This window comes from Peromyscus californicus, unplaced genomic scaffold, assembly GCF_007827085.1.
Source record: "Peromyscus californicus insignis strain IS unplaced genomic scaffold, ASM782708v3 Scaffold_10__1_contigs__length_136768540, whole genome shotgun sequence".
Taxonomy (NCBI): domain Eukaryota; kingdom Metazoa; phylum Chordata; class Mammalia; order Rodentia; family Cricetidae; genus Peromyscus; species Peromyscus californicus.
In genome coordinates, this window is record NW_026294391.1 from 124,216,652 (window position 1) to 124,230,254 (window position 13,603).

Consider the following 13,603-nt stretch of genomic DNA (forward strand, 5'->3'; position numbering starts at 1 on the left):
TAGGACTTAAAGAGCTGATAAAATACTCCATCACTGTCATTTTACCTCTTTGGGGAATAGGGGGTGGGTTTCTAAGGGCAACAACTTAGTTCCAGAGTAAAGCAGCTCGGGCATTGCCAGTTACAGAGGGGAGTGTTTATGTGTGTGTCGGGGGGAGGGAGGGGAGGTAACTAATACTGAAATTTTTTAACTAATGAAGGAAGAATGCAATCATCCCTGGAAATTTTTTTTAACTGAGTTCCAGGGTGTAGTTTCTGTAATGTTTAGTCTAGGAGTCTGAGGAAGGTTGGGTTTTGGCTCATCTACTTGGGGTAAAAGAACTGGAGCTTCTGGCCAGGCATCAAGTTGGGAACCGTAAAATAGGAGCAAGGCATATGCTCATTTCAGGTGAATGGAATATTACTTCGGCCAGACCCAGCCACCTTCAGGATATCTTCTGGTCCCAGGATGTGCCATTTTGAGAATCCCTGCATCAGAATCAGGAAGTATGTAACTTCATGATAACAGAGAGAGGAGAACTAAACTTGTCTAGTCATCAAGAAGGATAGCTGGATGAGAATTTTGAAGTTGTCCCACCACAAGATACATGGAACATCTGTCCTCTTTGTGATGTCAGTTGTGCTCTTTTGGCATCAAGACAATGGTAATAGTTGCACTATTAGGTGGGGGTAGGGAATACTGGGAGTAGGAAGAAAGTAGGATCAAAAGGCCATGGCAGATGCTTTCTCGTAATGACTCGCCAAGGCATGCGTGTGTGTGTGTGTGTGTGTGTGTGTGTGTGTGTGTGTGTGTGTGTGTGTGTGTGGGGGGGGGAGACATGCATCATCAAGCAAGGAGGGGGCGATATACACAATTTTTCAGGTTCATCTTAGGAGCCTGAGGAAGGAAAAATTTTCACCAAGACGCAAATATCGAGTGCTGACTCTGAAGAGACAAGGTAAGCGAATTTTGAGGAGAAACCTAAGGTTTTCTTCACTCACAAATATGGGAGTATCACTCTGCCTTCTTTTCAACACATATTTCCAGGGTAGCTGAGTTGAATAAATGTGGTTTCTGGGTTCAGTAGGCAAGGGACTGAGGTGAGGGTCAGGAGCTGGATTCTGGTGTTCAATAGCAGAAGCCTCAGGCTTGATATGCCAGACCTTCAAAGACATGCGTGAACCTTCCCATTAACCCACAGCCATGGGCGAACCGAGGACCCTCTTGCCATGGAGTTGTTCTGGGAGACTGGTAGGTCGGGTAATGGTTAATACCATTTATTTACCTGAGTTCTGTGTCAGAATTCTATCAGTGTGAAGGTTTTTAGGGAGCAGACTGGGCTAGGATCTGCAGGAGAGAATTCCTGGTGAGGGTGAGGACCCAGTGGAAACTCATTTCTTATTCACAAGAGTAGGAGTATCTAGGCTTAAAGACACAGGCCACTAGTGATCCCTAATGTGCTAGGTCACAAGGTCACAGATCAAAGATATTACTTACTATTTATTTCCCTGAGTTCTGTCTCATAGGTCCCAGGGAACTTTAGTTTTTTTGTGAGGGTAGTGGACTTAAGTCAACAGGGAAGGAATATGGCCTTGAAAATTATTAAGGGGAATGCACTGAGGGATTAGCAGAATGATTTTGTGAGAGGATTGGGGTCCTGCCAATTCTCAACAAATAATAGAGTATATCTCCTACCTTCTCTAGAACACACATCCCTGGCAAACCCAGGAAGGCTGAGAGGTATACTGTTTCTCGGCTTCCATTTCTGGCATCTAAAAGAAATGAGACTTTGTGGGAGGAGGCTAAATTTGGGTCAGCTAGAGGAGAAGTTCCAGGCTAGATGGTGAAAAGCCAAAGGGAGTAGTTGGATTCTCTCTCTCCACCCAGAAGTACAGAACAGTGTTTATCTTGATAATCCAAGTAGTTGATCCAGGAGGCTTTAGACTAGTTAGAGACATAGTTTACTTTCAAAGTTTCATGTCTGGAGTCCAAGGAGAGGGAGCTTCTTTTTCAGAGAGTAGACTGGAGTCAACATACAGAGGACTCCCAGCATTGAGGAGTCTGTGAAGGCAGGCTGGGAGCTTCCTGTCTACCAACAGAGGATTTCTTTTCTTCTTAGAGTTAGTTGCCTTTTGAAGCTTCAGGACAAGCCAGTTTTTCACTGCTTCCATGGATCTTATTGAGATTTGGCTTCGAAGGATAGGAATAGTCTTGTGTATGAAAGGGTTGAGGTTCAACCTTGGAGAATGTTCAGAGGAGATCTGTGAGGTAGAACTCATAATGGGAAGATCTGAGGTAATACTGGGAGCCTTCTCCTCTCCCACAGGCATATGGTTACTGGTCATATTTTTCTCAGTATTAATCCCTGGGGGACTATAGGCAGGGGGAAAGGTGTACTGTTTGGGAGTTCTATCTTGAGTGATTGAGGGAAATTTGGAGGAGGGTTGAGAGGACAGTTCTAGGGTCAGTATAGGGATGAGTCTTAGCCTTGAGTAAGAGCACCTTCAAAGTTCCATAGAACCTTGCTTTCCTCCATAAAAGTAGATAACAACATTCTTACTTGCCTCTGTTAGATATTTATCCTGAAATATTTCAGGGTAAAAAGCAGCTCATTTGTACCCATAAGATCTATATTTGATTTCCCAGGGTAGGATATGGAAGAAGGCAGACTTCATTAATCAGAGAAGAATGCCCAGCTTTGGGAACAGATCAGGGGGCCCTGAAGGAAGACAGGGAAGTTCTTAGGGGATGTTTGGAAGTCTACTCTTCAGTCACTAATATAGTGATGCAAATGGATTGGCTTGTCTTCCCTAGCTTTCATCTTTGGGAGCTTCTAGGCAACATGAACAGTATAATTTTGGTATGCTATCTCTATTTCTTCAGTTCAATCTAAGAAGGCTATGAGAGGTGAGTTTTTTTTTATTTGTTTGATTTGTGTGTGTATGTGTGTGTACAGAGATAGGGTTTGGTCAATGGGGGAAGAATCCCAGTCTCAGTGTATGACAAGGGGAAGATCCTGACTGATGACTCAAGGAATTTATATCTTCCACATATAGCAGGACTCAGACCTCTCCTATTCTAGAAAATTTTGGTGGAAAAAACACTGTGCTTTTGTGGTTCATGCCATTTCCTTGTTCCCAGCTAAGGAGTCCCTTAGCCATGGCTTGTTTCTTCTTTCAGCCCAAGTGAAGCTGAGGCATAATTCCAGGGGTTAGTGTGTCCATATTTAGATGTTAGAGTCACTGAGTTGCATTTATCTGGGTGGTCCTGGTTTGCCTTGACAAATAGAGGCATCTTGAGCTCTTTAGGCTTCAAGATGGAGATTCAGATTAGAACAAGGGGTCCTCCCATTACAGATAGTGGGAATTCCAAAGGAGCCTGTCATTGTCAATAGTGAGAAGCTCCAGGCTCAGCCATAGGATCTCTTTTCATTCCCCCCATTTCTTTCCTTGTATGTCAGGGAAGTAGGTGTCTGAGGCTTAGAGAGCCATACTCATATGAGCAGAATAGAGGCAATGCATGCATTGTCAGGAGTAAATAAAAATAATTCTCAGATTTCTAATGACACATCTTGCCCCAGACAAAAGAAGACCTGGAAAAACATCTCCATGCCTTCTGTGTCAATATTAGGGAGAATCCTGGTGCCAGGGAAGCTCCCAGAAATCCACAAGGATGACCCCAGCTAAGACTCCACCAATAGTAAAGAGGGTGCCTAAAATATCATCAGAAAGCTTTTACCCAGTAACTGATGGACGCAGATGAAGAGATCCATAGCCAAGCACTGGGCTGAGCTCCAGGAGTCTTCCTGAAGAAAGGGAGGAGGGATTGTGTGAGACAGAGGGTCAAGGTCATAATGGAGGAACACACAGAGACAACTGACCTGAGTTCATGGGAGCTCACAGACTATATACTGACAGCTATGGAGCATGCATGGGACCAACCTAAGCCCTCTGCATGTGTATGACAGCTGTGTACCTTGGTCATTTGTAAGGCTCCTAGCAGTGAGATCAGGACCTTTCCCTGGCACTTAGCTGGTTTGGGGAACTTGTTCCCCATGCCGGCTTACTTCACCCACACCATTCTTCTTCTTGCTTTGAACATGAAGGGACAAGCAGTGTGGTTTTAATTCAATACTGGAAAGAGGATACCATAAGTCATTAATGCTCCTGCATCTAACCCTATGAGAGTACCTAAAGCTGGTCATGGGGTTGCATTTCTTAACTATTTTTTTTTTCTGAGATGAGGTCTAAAGGAGGTTATGATCTGAAAGAAAGCTACAAGATGATCAGAGGAGTACCTAGCTCTTCCTGTAGTGAAGTTTAAGACCCTTTGTGAGTGTTAAGGAAAGTTCATTCCATCTTCCTTCCCTCTCCTGGGAAATATGGGTCCTATAGAATTCTGCTATTTACTGTTCTCAGCCCTGCAGTGAATTAGATCTACCAGGATCCAAGTGGCTAGAATTACTCAGGATGGTATGCTTTGGTTTAGTTGTGAAACTTAAGATCAGCAGAACATGGGACAAGCCCCACTAACAGTAAATATTAATCTGAAGTAGAACCGTCTCCCTCAGTATAATCAACCCAGGTCAAGGATCACTAGATTCAATGCCTTGTTTCTTTTGTCTGGACTATTCCAGAGAAGAAAATGAAAACCTTGATATTAATATGTAAGAGCAAAGGAAGGTGTCACAAATTTAACAAGAATTGACACTGAAGGAAGGAAACTGACAACCTCCAACATATATAGAATGGGCCCCACAGAAACTATCTTGTCCTTCACATCAGTCTGTAGAGCCACTACTCTCAACCTTCCTAAGGCTGTGATCATTTAATACAGTTCCTCATGTTGTGCTGACCCCACAACCGCAAAATTATTTCATTGCTGCTCCATAACTGTAATTCTGCTACTGTTATGAATCATAACGCAAATATCTGATGTGCAGGATATCTGATATGTGACCTCCCCAAAGGGGTTGCTACCCCCAGATTTAGAACCACTGCTATAGAGGCTATGGTAAGGAATGGCCTGATGTGATATGTTCACACTTCCTGCCCTCACCCAATTCACTCTGCTGTTTCTATTCACAAAAGGCAGGTCTCCCATGGATATCAACAAAACATGGCACATCAAGTTTTAGTAAAACTAAACACCTTGCCTTGTATTAGATATTGGTGAAATTATTAAGGCCACTCCACGTAGTTAAAAGCAGATTTATTTAATGGTGTAACTTACAAATTAAGGGATAGGTAGGTCACGGGGTCTGGGGACGGTGTATAGCAGTCCAGCGGTGTTCTCTGGAGCTCTGCTTGGCCCACCTCCACCGTCCAGGGTCCTGGAACAGAGAGAGCGCTGGCCGATCCAGATCTCGGGTCTCCAGGCACCTCCCTTGGCCCTGCCTTGTAGGCGTGACAGTTGCCGAAGTCTCAATGGGGGTTGGAACTTCCAGATCAAAGCTGGAATGGCTACCCACTACAATTAAGGCTGGGCAAGGCAAAGCAATATGAGGAATAAGGTCCCAAAAGCCAGCAAAAGAGTCAGAGGTAGCCCCTACTCCCGTTCTTAGGAGTCCCACAAGAAGACCAAGTTACACAACTGTCACATATAGGCAGGGGGCCAAGGTCAGTCCCATGCAGGCTCCTGGGTTGTTGGTTCAGTCTCTGTGAGTTCCAATATATCCCTATGTAGTTTGTTCTTTGGGTTTTCTTGTGATATCCTTGATACCACTTACAATCCTCCCTCTCTCTCTTCAGCAGAATTCTCCACACTCAGCCTAATGTTTGGCTTTGGGTGTCTGCATCGGTTTCCATCAGTTGCTGGAAGCCTCTCTGATAACAACTGGGCTAGGTACAAATCTATGAGTATAGTAGATTATCATTAGGCATCATTACACTGACATTTTTTTCTCCAGTCATTTTTGTTTCTATCCTAGGTCTCTGGGCCATCCAGCCTCTGGGTCCTGGTACTCCAGGCAGTGTCAGGGATGAGCTCACTTTCATGGCATGAGTCTCAGGCTAGACTAGACTGACTTGCATATTAATTGAATGTTTTTCCCCTTTGGAAGACAGTAATCAAGTGTATAGGGGTGAGTAAGTGAAGACATAGCCTTACCTAGTGAGATAGGGACATCTATTATAAAGAAATGCAGGAAGATATCTATTAAGACCTTAAGAACAAGTGGACTGAGGAATACAGGAATAAATGGAGATTGAATTTTCAAGTTGAAAATTCCTGAGCCAAATCATTTTAGGACTTTAAGAAAATATTACATCTGTGGGAATGAATTTTGCATTAAACTGTGGAAGATGTCAGTATCAGTCGATGTGTCTTAGCAGTGAGAGAATAAAGAGTCTGAGCACCTACAATACTGAAAAGGAAGGGAATAAATGAAGGGCAGAGGAGACCTTTTATTGCTGACAGAGGATGCTTTCACAGAAACCCACACTGAGTGCCCAAAAGGGGTTACAGGTTTGGGCAACAAGCAGAAGCCACCTTCTGACTCCCCTGTCTGCCTTCTCTGGCAGTTTAAGTAGATGAAAACTGCAATCTGAAGGATGCTTCGAAGGCCAACCAACAGAACATAGTGGGAAAACCCTCTCAGGAAAAAAAATATGAGGATGTTGAGGAGTATTGAGAATACTTCTTTTACCAGACATGGGGACTTTTCATAGGGTGTGTGTGTGTGTGTGTGTGTGTGTGTGTGTGTGTGTGTGTGTGTGTGTGTGTGTGTCTTGTTTCATTCACTACACATAGTTAAAACCTCAAGTTTCTTTCTGATATTTTATTTTTAATTTTTCATATGTGTTGTTTCTGTCATCTAATTTGTCTACTTTATTTTTGAGTTCTGATGTTGTTTGTATCTTCTGTTAGATCCATTCTACTTGACAGACTTTCTCCTTACTTTTCTAGTTAGGTTATTGATTTTTCAATTCCATCTTTCTTTTAGATTGAATTCTACTCAGTATTTCTATTTTTTAAAATTAATTTGGTTTTTGAATCCTGAATTGTGTTCTCTGTATCCATCAACCTTATGTTTTGTTTTCTTGAGCATTATTCTAGTATTTATTCTCTTTAAATTCATTGAGCTGTTGGTTTGTGTCTTCTTTAAATTCTTTGAACTCTTTCATGAAGTGAAGGAATGTTCTTTTAAGTTCTATGTCCTGAGGTACACCTAGGTCATTCATTAGACAATATTTCTATAAAACTGGTGAATGGGGCACGTGACTTGATATTTCATAATGTTTGTACTTTTGTGACAAGACAGAGAATGTAGACTTATTTTACCACTTTCATGTCTGATGTAAACACAACAGTTGGAACAGAGCATAGAATATACAGATCACACTGGGCCTGGAGACTGAATATTGCATGAGCATGTCAAAGTCAGGTGAATACATATAAGGTAGAGGGACAAGGAATGTGTGCAGGATGTGCATTCTGGCCCAAGTCTGGAGTTGGGGACAGCATGAGCCAGGGAAGTGGATATAGAACCTGGCTTAGATCAGAGGATTGGGGAGGGTATGGACACTGTGTGATCAGGGGGACTCACTAGGCTGGGTCAGGTGCAAGATTTATGGACCAGGCTGTGCATGGAGGTTGGGTATGTTGCACACAGGAAGTCAGGCAGACATGGCAATGGGGTTGGAGAGGATGTTTTATAGTTTTAGTTTGCTGTTACAGAAATCCTTTATTTCAATGATTTGCTATATTTATGAGTTTATTTTGAGTCTATTATGAATAGGTTTGATCCATTGATTTATTTCTCAACATGTTTGCCATCAGTATAAAAATATAACATGCTCAGTTATTTAAAGTATTTATCAATTCAAATGATTTTCTGATGAACTCAGTGTTCCTTAGTAGTATATATAGAATCTTTTTGCTGACAGATTGGTTTAGCATCTTTTCTTATTTGTAGTACTTCTATTTCTTTGCCTTGTTTTATTACCATAGCTAAGAATTCAATCATCATTTTTTTTTTTTTTTTGGTTTTTTGAGACAGGGTTTCTCTGTGTAGCTTTGCGCCTTTCCTGGAACTCACTTTGGAGACCAGGCTGGCCTCGAACTCACAGAGATCCGCCTGGCTCTGCCTCCCGAGTGCTGGGATTAAAGGCGTGCGCCACCACCGCCCGGCGAATTCAATCATCATATTGAATACATATTAGAAGACTGAGTACTTCTCTTATTACTTATATTAAAGTAAACAATACATTCTGTAGCTTGAGAGTTTTCTTTCCCCCTCCGATCTCCGGCAGTCCCTTAGCCCACTCATCAAATAAACATACAGGGGCTTATATTATTTAAACTGCTTGGCCATTACCTCAGGCTTATCATTTTCTAGCTCTTACTCTTATATTCAGCCCATTACTATTAATCTATACTTTGTCATGTGGCTTACTGGTACCTTACATCTTCCTTGTCCTGGCAGAAGCTGCAAGCAATCTCCCCTTTCCCTTCCTGTTCCCTCAATTCTCCTCTCTGTTAGTCCTGCCTATACTTCCTGTCTGGCTACTGACCAATCAGTGTTTTATTTATTAACCAATCAGAGCAACACATTTGCCATACAGAACATCCCACAGCAACACTCTATTTCTACTTCCTTGGAAAATCACCTCCTCTGCCCTGGACCCTTGTGCTACCAAACTCTGTTTTATTTGATTGAAACCCACTTAAAAGATAATACCCACATATAAGAGAAAATATGCAAAGTTTACCATCCTTGGTCTGGATTATCTCGGTCAAAATTATTCTTTTTCTAGCTCCATGTATTTACCTTAAAATTTCATTTTGTAAAAACCAGCTGAATAATATTCTATTACATAAATGTTCCACATTTCTATTATCTATTTATCAGTTGATGGACATCTAGGTCATTTCTAATTTCTGGCTATTGTGAATACAGCAGCAATGAACATGGGTATACAAGTATCTCCATAGTAAGATGAAGCATTCTTTGAATACATGCCCAAGAGTGCTATAACCTGGATCTTGAGTCAGACTGAATTGAATCCCAGCTTTCTCAGAAACAGTCACACTGTTTTCCATATTAGCTGTACTATTTTGTACTCCCACTAGTGTTGAATAAGTGCTTTACAATATATCCTTGCTAACATGAGCTGTCATTTGTTTTATTGATCTTGGTCATTCTGACTGCAGTATGCAGTTAGTACATCTGAAACTAACCCTCTATCAGATGTAGACTTGGTAAAGATATTCTCCCATTCACATGCCCAACTGAAAGCTTCACCCCTACTGTCTGGTATTCATGGTGCTAGAAGGTACTTTGTATACTATGAAAGGAGAAAAATAATCATTAACATCACTAAGCTACAAACTTAGAGAACTGCAACAATGACCTGCCTGTATAATATACTGTTGTAATGCCAGCACAAACATTATGGGAATATACAATCACATTTTGAGTGGATTTAAGGCCCACTCCATGAGATTAAACTCATACCTGACTTTCTTTTTTTTTTTTTGGTTTTTCAAGACAGGGTTTCTCTGTGTAGCTTTGGAGCCTTTCCTGGAACTCACTTGGTAGCCCAGGCTGGCCTCGAACTCACAGAGATCCGCCTGGCTCTGCCTCCCAAGTGCTGGGATTAAAGGCGTGTGCCACCACCGCCCAGCATACCTGACTTTCTTAAAGTGTTCAAAATCCTGAGGCTAGGGGAAATCCTCATACTATTATTCTGTTGTTTGGGTTTGATTTTTTTTTAATTTTCAATTTTTGTTTTCCTTTTCTTCGAGAAGGGAGGTAGAAAGGATGTGAGAGGAGTTGAAGGGAAGGGAAAATTAAGATAAAAATATGATGTATAAAAAAAATTCTCATGTAGGAATTTTTCAAAATTAAATGTATTAATTTTCCATTGCAAAATATTAACATAAAAATCAGCCAAAAGAAGAGGAGATATAAAATTTTGCTGAAGTAATTTTCTGAATTTATTGAGATGATCATGTAATTTTTAACTTTCATTCTGTTTATGTGATATATCATGTTTACCAGTTTTAATATGCTGACCCACCCTGGCATCCCTGAAATAAAATCACCTTGATCCTTCTGAAAGGATTCATGATAGTAGCTGTTTAAAGGTATGATAAATCTCTGCAATAAATCTAAGGAGTTGTAGCATTTTTCTTTTTTAGGGGACTCTTGATGAATTCTTCAGTCTTATTGAAGCCTATCTGTTATTACTAGGGCTGACTGACTTAGTTTCTGCTTAAGATTCCAGTCTCTTTTTGTCAGAGGAGTGAAGGATAGATCTTTGTACTGGTCACTACCTTGCTTGGCTTTGACTTTCTGTTTCTCCATACTATATTAACTGCCCATCACCTTCTTTTATATATCAGAATGTTGCCTCTAATTCTTCCCTCTGAATATAATTTTTCTACTCCTTGGATTGTCCAATTACTTTTTTATTGTCTTTCTTCCTATTTAAAACAATTTTTAACCTTAATTATATTTTGATCATATTCTTCTCCTCCCCCAAGTCCTTCCAGATCCTCTCTGCCTCTTTTCCCACTAAACTTTAAGTTATTGCTCAAAAAATGAAACAAACAAACAAACAAAAACAACACAACAATAAAACCCCCTAAAATCAAGAGCACAAAACCAGAAAAGAAAGATAAAATAAAAAAAATTAAAAAAAAACAAATTGTAATTAAATAAAAGTATACAAACAAACTGGAGTCCTTTATATATTGGTCACCTACTCGAGAACATGAGGCCTGTCCTGCAGTGGTTGATATACCACTGTCACTCCATTGTAGCAAACTATTTTCTCTCTCCCAGCAAGTATGTGACAGTTCAGTTGTTAACCTTTAACCTAGTAACTAGGCATTAATTTATTTTTTTTAAATATATCAAAATAAAATATAGTAAAATAAAACAAAACCTATCAACCTATGTTGGACAAACAAATCAACAGAGGGAAAAGAACCAGAGAAGACATAAAATCAGAAACCCATACTCAGAAACCCCATAAAAGCCCCAAACTGGAAGATTTAATATACATGCAAAGGACCCGTTGTAGCCCAGGGAAGCCCCCGTGCCTTCTGTCTCAGTTCCTGTGAGTTCATATGAGCTTTCCTCATGTTGAGTTAGAGGACCTTGTTTTATTACTGTTCTCAGTAACCCCTGGCTCTTATACTCTTTCTGACTTCTCCTCTGCAGAGTCCCGGCTTTGAGGTGAGGCATTAGATGGAGGCATTCCATTTAGGGCTGAGTGTTCCAAGTTATCTCATTCTCTATATAATATCTGGCTGTGGGTGTTGGAGTTTTCATCAGCTGCAGCACCAAACTTTTCTGATGGTGGCTGAACAAGGCACTAGTTTATTGGTATATCAAAATATCATTGAGGTTTTTTTAGTACATTTATTTTTCTTTTTTTTTTAGAACAGTATTATTTGGTTACAACTTAGAATCCTGGGCTATCTAGTCTCAGGTTCTTGGTCACCCAAGCAGTGTTGGCTATGGGTTCCATCTTCTGGAGTGGGCCTTAAGTCAAATTAGTTATTGGTTTGTTGTTCCCATAAACTTTGTTCCGCCATTACTGTAGCATATCTTGTAGGTAGACTATTGTAGATAAAGGGGTTGTGACTTTCTGTGTGTTTGTATTTCTCTTTTGATAGTTTGCTGAGTACTTTCACCTACCAAAGACATTGGAACATAGAGGTGAAGTCTTCATATAGACACCAGCTCAGCACCTGCATATTCAATGAATTGTATCAACTGGGCTAAGGGTGAAAATAATTGTTGAAATATAAGTGAATAGCTATGATTTTTGCATGACAGAATTTAAAAAAAAATACAAGCAATCAGTTGCTTGTTATTTCACATTTTCTGTTCAAATAAGATTTTTTAAATTATCAGGTGGTGGTGGCACACGCCTTTAATCCCAGCACTCAGAAGGCAGAGGCAGTGTCAATTGGAGGCCAGCCTGGTCTACAAAGTGAGTTCCAGGACAGTCAGAGCTACACACAGAAAAATGCTGTTTTGAAAAAACAAAAAAAAAAAATTTTAAATTATTTAGTAGTTAATTATACTTTATGAATCATTATGCCAGACTTAGGAAAGTAATTATCTACTCTAAATTAACACATAAGTGAGATCATGATATTTTTACTTTTCTGTGACTAGTATTTTTCTCTTAACATGACATTTACTGGGTACATTTATGTTATTGTTCATATAAATATCTGAATTAAATTCCATCATGTGTACATATCACATTTTATTTATTTTTTACCTATCAACTGACAATTGAGTTGAGTGTAAATTGTAGCTATTATGGAAATATGGAAGTGCAGATGTCTTTTTGACCTATTGATATTATTTCCTTTAGCCCTATAATGAGTAATGAGAAAGATGCTTTTAATTTTATATTTTTGAGGCATTGTACTATTTTACATATTGAATTTGATGATTTATGTTTCCATTAAAAATATGTTATTATCCATCAAATATTATCACTTTTATCAATGAAATTTTAACCATTGTAAATGGGGTAGGATCATATCTTGTAGCTTTGGTTTACCTTTTTCTCAAGGCTGATAATATTGGGAATTTTTCAGACCATTTATTTGTATACCTTAGAAATTAGGTTTTTTTTGCAGTTGAATTCTGTGTATTCCTTACATATTTTAGATATTAACCTCTTATCAGAATATACAGTTGCAAAATAAATTCTTTATCCACAGTGATTTTTCCTACATTTGTGTATTATTTTCATTGTTATGCAGAAGTATTTCAGTTTGATATGACTTCAAATGCATAGTGTTGCTCTGCTTTTTGTAATATCCAAAATACTTATACCAGTAGAATTCCTGTGCTTTCTTTTAGAAGATTCAAATTTCCAAGTCTTACATTGAGATCTTTATGCTCCATTATCTGAATTGATTCTTACAAAGTTATGTTTTTTTAATTTTCATGAATTGGCTTCTCATAATACAGATGTAGTAGTACATAAAATTTTCAACAAAAGTAGGTAAAATGTTTACTCAGAATGATAAATCATAAGTTGGTCATTGATGCTAAACATACTAGTATTACACATGATTGACCATTGTTTTCCCTGAAACCATTATGTATTGTTTTAAATAATCACATACATTACTATCATTTACAGTGATTTTTATCTACCCATATAGTAATGTCCAGATCAAATTTTTGCTGTCTATTCAGAGTGACCCTTGTGCCCTGGGAGCAGTGGGTGAAGAGACATGGAGGCAATGACATAGACTCCAGGAGAAGGCAAGCAAGCTTGTTCCTTCAAGGAAATGATGGGGAGCTTTATAGGGCAGGGGCAGCTTCCTCACAAAGCTGGTTGACTCTCCTACACCCATTTGCTGAATTGGTACTTGCTGATAGGTTCTGGATCCTCCTTAGTCAATGTTGGCCAAAAAGTAATTTTTAGTTTCCCTCTGTTGAAATTCCTTGTCATCTCAAAGGTGCACATAGTTCTTGATCTGGCTTATTTGCAACATGCAGCAGTTTCACCTGCCTCATCAAATTATTGTTTTTAACATCCATCTTTCAAATTATATAATGATGCTATGTTTTAAGAAAATAGATGAAGATGTTATTCAGTTTCTTATGTGCTCTTCAGTTGCAATTAACTTTGATATA